The 8,373-nt window shown below is 38.2% G+C and overlaps 1 long non-coding RNA gene across 1 annotated transcript; it reads right to left on the minus strand.

The window, feature by feature from the left end:
- Positions 1–417: 417 nt before the first annotated feature.
- Positions 418–6,634, minus strand: LOC122997196. The gene is made up of 5 exons (XR_006407176.1): positions 6,549–6,634; positions 4,654–4,748; positions 4,325–4,369; positions 3,640–3,731; positions 418–733 (listed from the first exon to the last, which is right to left on the minus strand). It is a non-coding gene; the product is annotated as an uncharacterized LOC122997196 (long non-coding RNA).
- Between the last annotated feature and the right edge of the window lie 1,739 nt (positions 6,635–8,373).

Raw genomic sequence — 8,373 nt, forward strand, 5'->3', positions numbered from 1 at the left:
GCTAGATGTGTCCTAATCCTAGATAAATAATAAATATTACAAAAGCAGCTAGTAGTAAATAAGTTTGAGCACAGCAGTGGAATTCTGTGCTATTAGCTTCAGTCTTTAGAAACTCATGCAGGCTGAACGGTTGAGAACATCCATACTTGGTGGATTAACAGCCTAGGGCAGTGATGGACAGCAGAAATTACAGACACCAGAGGACACTTTGCTAAAAAGGGAAGTGGAGGAGGCTTTCCAAGAACTAAATGGACATAAGGCTCAGGCTCCGGACTCCATCAGTGGCAAAGAATTGAAATCATATGACACACTTAACAGGTAATAATTATCTTGCCTCAGGTAAGTTCTCAACATACCGGACAGTGTTGAGATATATGATCACTCTGGCTTTTTTGTTGATTAAGGATCAACAAGAGATTGTGATGAGACATTTTAACTAATGCATAATTTACCGCAGCATCAGCATCAAGATCTGCAACTGGATTCAGGGCCTGGCCCAACTGCCACAACTGATTTGGTGTCAGGTTTTGCTCTGTCCTGATGGGATGGTTGGCTCACTCCTCACTGAAGACATCCAGACTGGCCTGGATGCATGGCAGGAAAACGTAGTGGCAGCAGAACATGTGCAGGATGTTGCTGATGTTGAGGAAGTGTTGGTCCTCAAGAGTGCAGGGTGTTGTAATACACACCTGTAACACTCATGAACATATCACACCAAAATTCTTGCAAAATTCTGTATTTGAAAAAGAAAAAACACATTTTTCATAACAAGTACTTACATTTTTCATGACATGTACTTTAAGATCCTTTAAGGAACTGTTCGCTTTGCCCCAACCATTGCATCAGTGGCGATATTTCTAACTGGATGTTGTATTCCTTTTAAAAGAATCAACTGACTGAGATGGGAGTGAGTACACAACATCATGAAGTGAGTTTTAAAAGTTAATTTCTGCTTTAAAATGTTCATGATCATGGCCAGTAAATTTCTGAGAATTTCTCATTTTCTTCTTTGTGAAGGAGTTGTCTGTTCTTATAATTTCTTATGGAGGTTTGTTAAAGGGAATCTTAAGAATAATTATCTTAAAGCTTCCAAAATGAGTTTTAACTCACTGTTGACTATGATGTAAATTTCGTCAACGAAAACTATGACTAAATATGTTCGTCAACAACCTTTTTTTACGTGACTAAGACAAGACGATGATGAGACGGCGCCAACGTCATTAAACACTAACTGACTACTTGCAATAATGTTGATGAAAAAAGACAAGACTAAAATGTAGTAAAAACGTTACCAAAATCTCTCCTTATTTTCATTGACAAAAAATTAGAGACAGAATACTATAGACTCACAGGAGGCGTAGCCTGAGCAGCACATTAGCAGTGCTCTGTTTGTGTATCGACACTGGTGGCATTCAGATGCAGTGCTTAGTGTAGGTCACCCACTTTGTGGAAGCGCTCAGAGCCCAATACACAATGACTGTAGTTACACGCATAAAGTAGAGCAATATAGACTCCAGGTCACGTTAATGTGTATATAGTGCGATTGGAACATAAGCCATTACACGGCCCATGTAGACAGCTGTATTGATTAAAATAGCAGTGTGTAACGTTACCTTTCCTTATCATGGTTGTTATTCTAGCAAAACTTGCCTTGTTAAACCTCTGCTATTGATGCCATGTGAACTAGATTGCTAGATAGCAATTTTCTAACCTTATGTCATTATTAAGTCCATGTGGCACTTTTTTTTAATTTTCTTGTTATCACTGACCTCAGATCTATTTATTTTTATTTTGTAATGCAAGCAGATTGTAATTGGTGTGTGTACAGTATTCTTTTCAATTTTATTAGGATAAGTACTTTTATTTCCATTGTTCAGAAGAGAAAGATAAGTTTGTACTTTGGGCAACCAAAAAATTGGTTTAAAAACATTTTATTGTCTGTACAACTGTCATTGTTTTAAAGAGAGTATTGGGCTCCAGTTTTTTGAATTGTGTTGGTTTAAAATAAATATGCAAATCAGAACATGATCCATGTCTGGATGTATTTCTTAAATTGATACCATAAAATAGTTCCGGTTTTCTTTGACTAAGATAAGACTAAGATGCTCAGACTTTTAGTCAACTAAAACTTGACTAAAAGAAAGAGGATACGGTTGACTAAATATGATAAAATCTAACAAGGACATTTGACACAGAACTAAGACTGATACTACATTTTTTTTAAAATAGCTGACAAAATGAACACTAGTTGATTGTGTGCGCTTTTCCCGCAACAAACCTGTTAATGTCAGTTCCACGAACTGAGAACATTAATTCTGCTACATTTTCTCCTCCATGATCTCCTCTCACTGAAAATAAAATATGAATTGTATGCCTCATCAAGGACATAATTATGCAGAATTGAAATCTTTGTAGTTCAAGCATCACAAACACATGAGGGGTTCAATTCCAAAATGATCTACATCCATTTGTTTTAGGTACAGTGCCAAGAAATAGTAAGTGAACCCCTTGGATTTCCCTGCATTTTTGCATAATTTAGTCATAAAATATGGTCTGATATTCTTCAAAGTCACAATAATGGACAAGCTAAATCTGCCTGAAATACTAACATAAAAACAACTGCATGTTTTGGTGTATTTATTGAATTATTTGATTGAATATTCAAAGTCAGGTTGGAAAAAGAAACTGAACCTTTGGTTTTAGTAACTCATTGTTCTTATTTTTCAACGCTGATCTCAACCAAATGTTTCCTGTACTGCATGTGTTCTATTGAGCATCACATGACTGACAGCTACCCTGAAACTTAAACTTGTAAAAATTATTTTTATACAATTGAGTGCTTTGTTTTCTCAGTGAGTAATGGTTGCTCAGGCCCAGGGGCAACAAAACGACTACAAATCATGATGATCCCTACTCCATGCTTCACTTTAAGGATGATGTTATGGTAGGCTATTAGTTTGCTTTGCTTTATTACTCCAAATAAAGTTTAAGATGTTTCTGCAACAAAATATTGTCTTTTGTTTCAAGTTTTCACATAACATTGTCCCTTCTTGGCAAAATGTAAGCCTTTCATTGTTAATTGTAATGGGAAGCTATGCAAAAACACATTTTTCTTTCTGTAATATTGATGGTATTAGTCACCGTATGACACAAGAAACACTTAAATTTTAGAGGTACAGTTGGCTATGTGGAGTTTCTAGCCCTATTGAGAGGAGATATTAAAAGTAATATCACTTGAAATGTACATTTCCTTTTAAAAACGAGTGTGGCGAAGGGCTCTTGCTGGATGAGACTAAGTTGAATGACTAAACCAAGGTGAAGAGGGATTCCACAGCTTGTATTCATTTCTTTGTGAATTTGTAGGCAACTGGAGGCATAATAATAGTAAACTCATTCATACGCTCATGTAGGCCTATGGGTGAGGTTAAAGTTCATTCATGTCAGAGACAAAAATGACTTAATAGTAGCCCATGTTATGTAAAGTAGAGCAAAGCAATATTTGCGATGAAAGAGCTGTCTCAGTAATAAGTTAAGTCCAAATGTTTTTTTTAACTGATGCAGCTATTTGAGGGGAGCATCTAAATTCTATGCATAGATCTGCAATCACACTGATAATTACATTTGAAATAAGATGAATACCTCAGTGGAAACCCATGCTCATTCATAGCTTCATTGAAGAAGGGAAAGTGGCCGTTGGACCGGTTGTTGTCTGCTACCTTCAGGTACATAATCTACACATACAAGCACAAATAGAAGAACAATTTGGTACTTTGATGAATCAGTTTTCCTTGACAAAGTTCTGTAGGGACCAAAACAATCAATGCTCAAATGACAGGTGCAACAGCAAGAAAATACTGAATCATTCAATGTATAATGGGATCTCATGACAGCTCAGATGAGTCTCATGACATGAGAAATCATGAAAGCAGAGGTTCAGCGCTGATAAACTGCATTGCCAATGAGGAATAGTTGTGAGTCAAAGCTCGCTGAAAAGGATAGATGGACACTTGACAGGAAAGTTGTTAAAGGTTAAAAGCACAGCCTCAAAGTTAACATAGGATGGGACAGGAACTGCTGTCATCCTGTCAACAAAAAAAATTTGCTTCTCCTCAGCGATGGAAAAGGGTAGGTCACAGGCGTATGAGAGAAAAGCAAAAGAAGCAAAATGTCACTATGTACAAGTTATATTTTTTATCTGAGGAACATAACCTGTTTGTACAGAATATAAACTGAAGCTTATAAGGAGTAATACATCCTCCCTGCTTAAATGGGGATGTTCAGCAACATTTTGCAGTTGTCTGTCCTTCACAGTGAAAAGTCTTACCTTCCTTGAATAGCCATCTATTCCCCAAAGATATCAAAGTTGTACCTGAGTAAAAACAAATCAGACAAGATTAGACATAACTCCCAAACACAAGACATAACATGTCTAACAGCATAGCTCTCAGGATACAATATCTGGGGGAATGTAAGCAGAACAAAATCAGTTCATGGTGCTCTAATTCAATGACGTTCAATGCAAAGTACTATCCTGGTTGCTATGTTCTGTCAATGATAGACAATGGTGTGATGCAATACACAAAATACAAGATACACTGTACTAGACATTAAAAAAAAGTTTACAATTTACATACAGATAGCATGCAGACATACCTGATAAGCTTGTGATTGGTGTCAATGTGCACTATGTACTTCGGTAGGAAGGAACCATGTATGTTCTCCTCACCACACATCCCAGACAGGTCATCCTGGAGAGCACACCAACACTGTCCACATGATGCATTGATGCATACACTCAGTCCCATTGCACTCTGTGTCCCTGTGCAAGTGGAGCACCTCAGACTACAATGTACCCAGCATCAGGCATTGTGCTCTTAATTGCTGTCATCAATGAATCTAATTCATCGTCACTCCAGCCTCTGTATGAGGCAGATATTGTTTTCGACCACCCGCCTAAATAGTGTTGCTCTAGACTAAGGAGTCTGGCGATGTAATTTGATGGCAGCCCAAGTTCAATAAGATGTGTGAGAGTCTCTACTGACACTGTCAATCATGGACGCCCACGAGAACATCTTTTCAAATCCAGTTACAAATGTCTGTTCATTCTTTCTCACCTGCTGGATAACAGTATTCAGATCTGTAAGTGCAGACAGTATATCCTCACCTACATCCACTATGTCACCTAGAGTACTTAATAAAACTAAATCCTGATGGCACACAAACTGTAACCCTTCAATGTCAAGAAATTGGCTCTCTAAGATGTGTACCAGCCAATCATGCAATCTCTGAAGGATGTCACGCGTCAGTGATTCCTTGGGAATAAATAAATGAATAAAACATGACAAACATGGATCGGACCATAGACTGTATATAAATATGGACGACGCGTCATCCACTTCCTACCGCTATGCAGACGTGAAGCCAAAATATCTTATTTCCGGGAGTTGCCATCTTGCTTGTGTGACGTCATTTGGAGCCAGAGTCTGCGCAGTAGAGGCAGGTGGCGGGATGATGGCTCGCAGAAGACACCCCCTCAGCTGTTCCACGGCTTGATAGAGGTTTGAGAGAGGCTGTCACAGCTGTCAATCATGATGTCAGACCCCCTTCCTCTATCATCAAATAACTAATTAAAAACAAACTTGTAAGAAAAATGAGCACTTGGACAAACATCAGCATGATAAGAACCACCTGAAATGACATAAACCATCTTTGGGAAAAATTTATTTGACGTGTACTTAGATTTTTTAGTTTGGCCCATGTCCCATCCACTAATATGGAGGGGGCGGGACTTATGACCTATACTGCGGCCAGCCACCAGGGGGCAATTGCAATGTTTTGGCTTCACTTTTGGGGAGCTGTCATGACGTCCATCTTTATATACAGTCTATCAATCGGACAATGACTGTTTGTTAGCTGCTGGCTAAGATGACAGCACACAACATGAAAACTTCAAAATATTTTAAAAGGCAATTATATTCACTCTCTAGCTAATGTTAATGTCAAATATGAACTTATCAGCAGTTCTTGAATAACTACATTACCAATGCAAGGTTGGTGAATTGGCAAGCTAAGAAGCTGTCATTATTTACTGATGCTCTAACTATTGTAGCTCGCTCCATTAACCATTTCATATAGTCAGCACTGTACCTAACAGCTGGCTATGGTCAGCTACCCTATATATAATGTTAGCGAATCAAAACTGCCGTGTGATCAATGTGTCGCAAGCTAGTTACATATTGGTTTGCTAGCAACTTATTTTACTGCATATATTTAACAGATAAGCTATTTACAAGTGAGTTACCCATAATGTTTTGTTGTTTTTTTGTTTTTTTTGATGGTTAAGTTACTAGGATCATATTATGGCTGGCTAGCTAATGATCCTAGGTTGTCTACTAGCATTATATGGCTAACTTGTTAGCTAACGCTAGCGTTAAATACCACACATAATACATCCATGATGCCACATCACTAATGTAGCAAGCATCTATAACTTAAATCATATTTAATCATGCACGCCAAGACACTTATCACTGACAGAGAGCCATTACCAGACACCATGTTGAGGTTGACCTCTGCCCTCTGGGCACCTGGATGTTGTTAGTTCATGGTTTAGTTTGATGTCCATCCTCCTGTTCATAATCGCAGACTGCACAGATGTAACACTATGTGATCACATGAAATTATACCCTTGAATCTACACTCATGTGATTGGCTGAAAAGGAAGGAGACATCTGATTGGCTACAGATATTTTATTTTTTTACTTTTATGTACAATAAATATTTTTGTGTGCATAGAAAAATATTTTTGTGGAGAGTCATTTATATATAAATCCCGAAATACATTTGTGAATCCTTCTGTGTGCAATCTTTAATATTGAGACTGAGCTGACTCCATAATCACCTCCCTATGTTGTAGCTTTAATTGTTAGTGGCTGAGTCCATCATTCTCACACTGGATTCAAATAGTCTTCACACACACAAGAGATTCATAGGAAATGATGCATGCATGTAATCCATCATAATTTAATGTCATTGTTAACGGCATCAGTGTTTACTATCTACTCTCATTACACTTTATCATACCTGTATTATGTTATGGTTAATGCAAACTGAACATGTCTTACTGCTGCTTCACATTAAAAGCATTCAACTGGGAAAACACAGGGTGGCTTTTATTGTGAAGTACTCACAGGAAACACAATGTATTCATCACCGCCTTTAGTGCCGACTGATCATTCATCAAAATTGCATCTTTCGGCATTTGCAGGCAACAGGCTCCACACTCCAACTCCTCAGCAAAGTAACCAACTTTACTGAGCTCTGCTGTTGTGTGGAAAACTATTTCTAGCATTTAATCAGATCATCTTCGTGATTATTATTGATTGGCATCTTCATTAAAATGATATCCGTTTGTTTGGCTGCACTATAAACAGATACACCTCCATCTGCAAATCACCAACATCTGTTGTATTTCTGACAAAGTAGTTGCTCATGAAGTGTATACTGTAGCATTAAAGTTGCTGTTACTATGGTAACCACTGGTTACCACGGAGCGGAGGGGCAGACAGCTGCTGAGTGCCGGGAGCTCTGGAAGAGAGAGCCGGATTCTGCTCCGATCCAGAGTTGTTTACTGGTCGGAGGAGAGCTCAGAGTTTATTTTTTAAACTTTGATTAGCAGCAACAGTTAGTGCTCCGTCTGTGTGTGTCGGTTAGCATGTTTAGCAGAGCAGCAGCAACAATGAGTGCTCAGTCCATCACTGTGGCTACTGGCTAGTCAGGCTAGAGGGTTTATATCAGTTTATTTCATCATGCAGAAACCTACATCAGGACATGTGGGAAAAAGTTTTTAGAAGTGCCTGGGAAAATGGCATTTTGACGCTAAAACATAGTACTTTGATTTGAATACATATGGAACACTACTGGGAAGCTTCAGAATGATATAAAAACCTCAAAAAATAGAGACCCGCCCATTAAGTAATACTTTTCAGCTTCTCTGTGCATTGCTTCTCTCTTTGCTCTTTGATGTTATTAATATGTTTTATGCCTTATGTAAAACACTTTGAAATGCGTTTGTGTTTCAAATGTCTTCTTACAACTAAACTTGCCTTGCTGACTTTATGTATTACACAAGTAATGGCTCTACGAGTGGATAGGCCACTTTATCAATATCATGATCAATATCATTATATAAACTTTAGACTTTAAAATGTAGAGAGGTACAATACATTTATCTTCACCTTTTGGCCCTCATAAAGATAGCATTGCAAGTAGGCATACACATTTGGACACACATTCCCATGGGTGCCATGTTTGAACACTCCCCCACCCACCCACCCTCCAGCTCAGTACTTAGGGAGCATATGCTGGGTGCTG

The sequence above is a fragment of the Thunnus albacares genome, chromosome 14, assembly GCF_914725855.1.
Source record: "Thunnus albacares chromosome 14, fThuAlb1.1, whole genome shotgun sequence".
Classification (NCBI taxonomy): Eukaryota; Metazoa; Chordata; class Actinopteri; order Scombriformes; family Scombridae; genus Thunnus; species Thunnus albacares.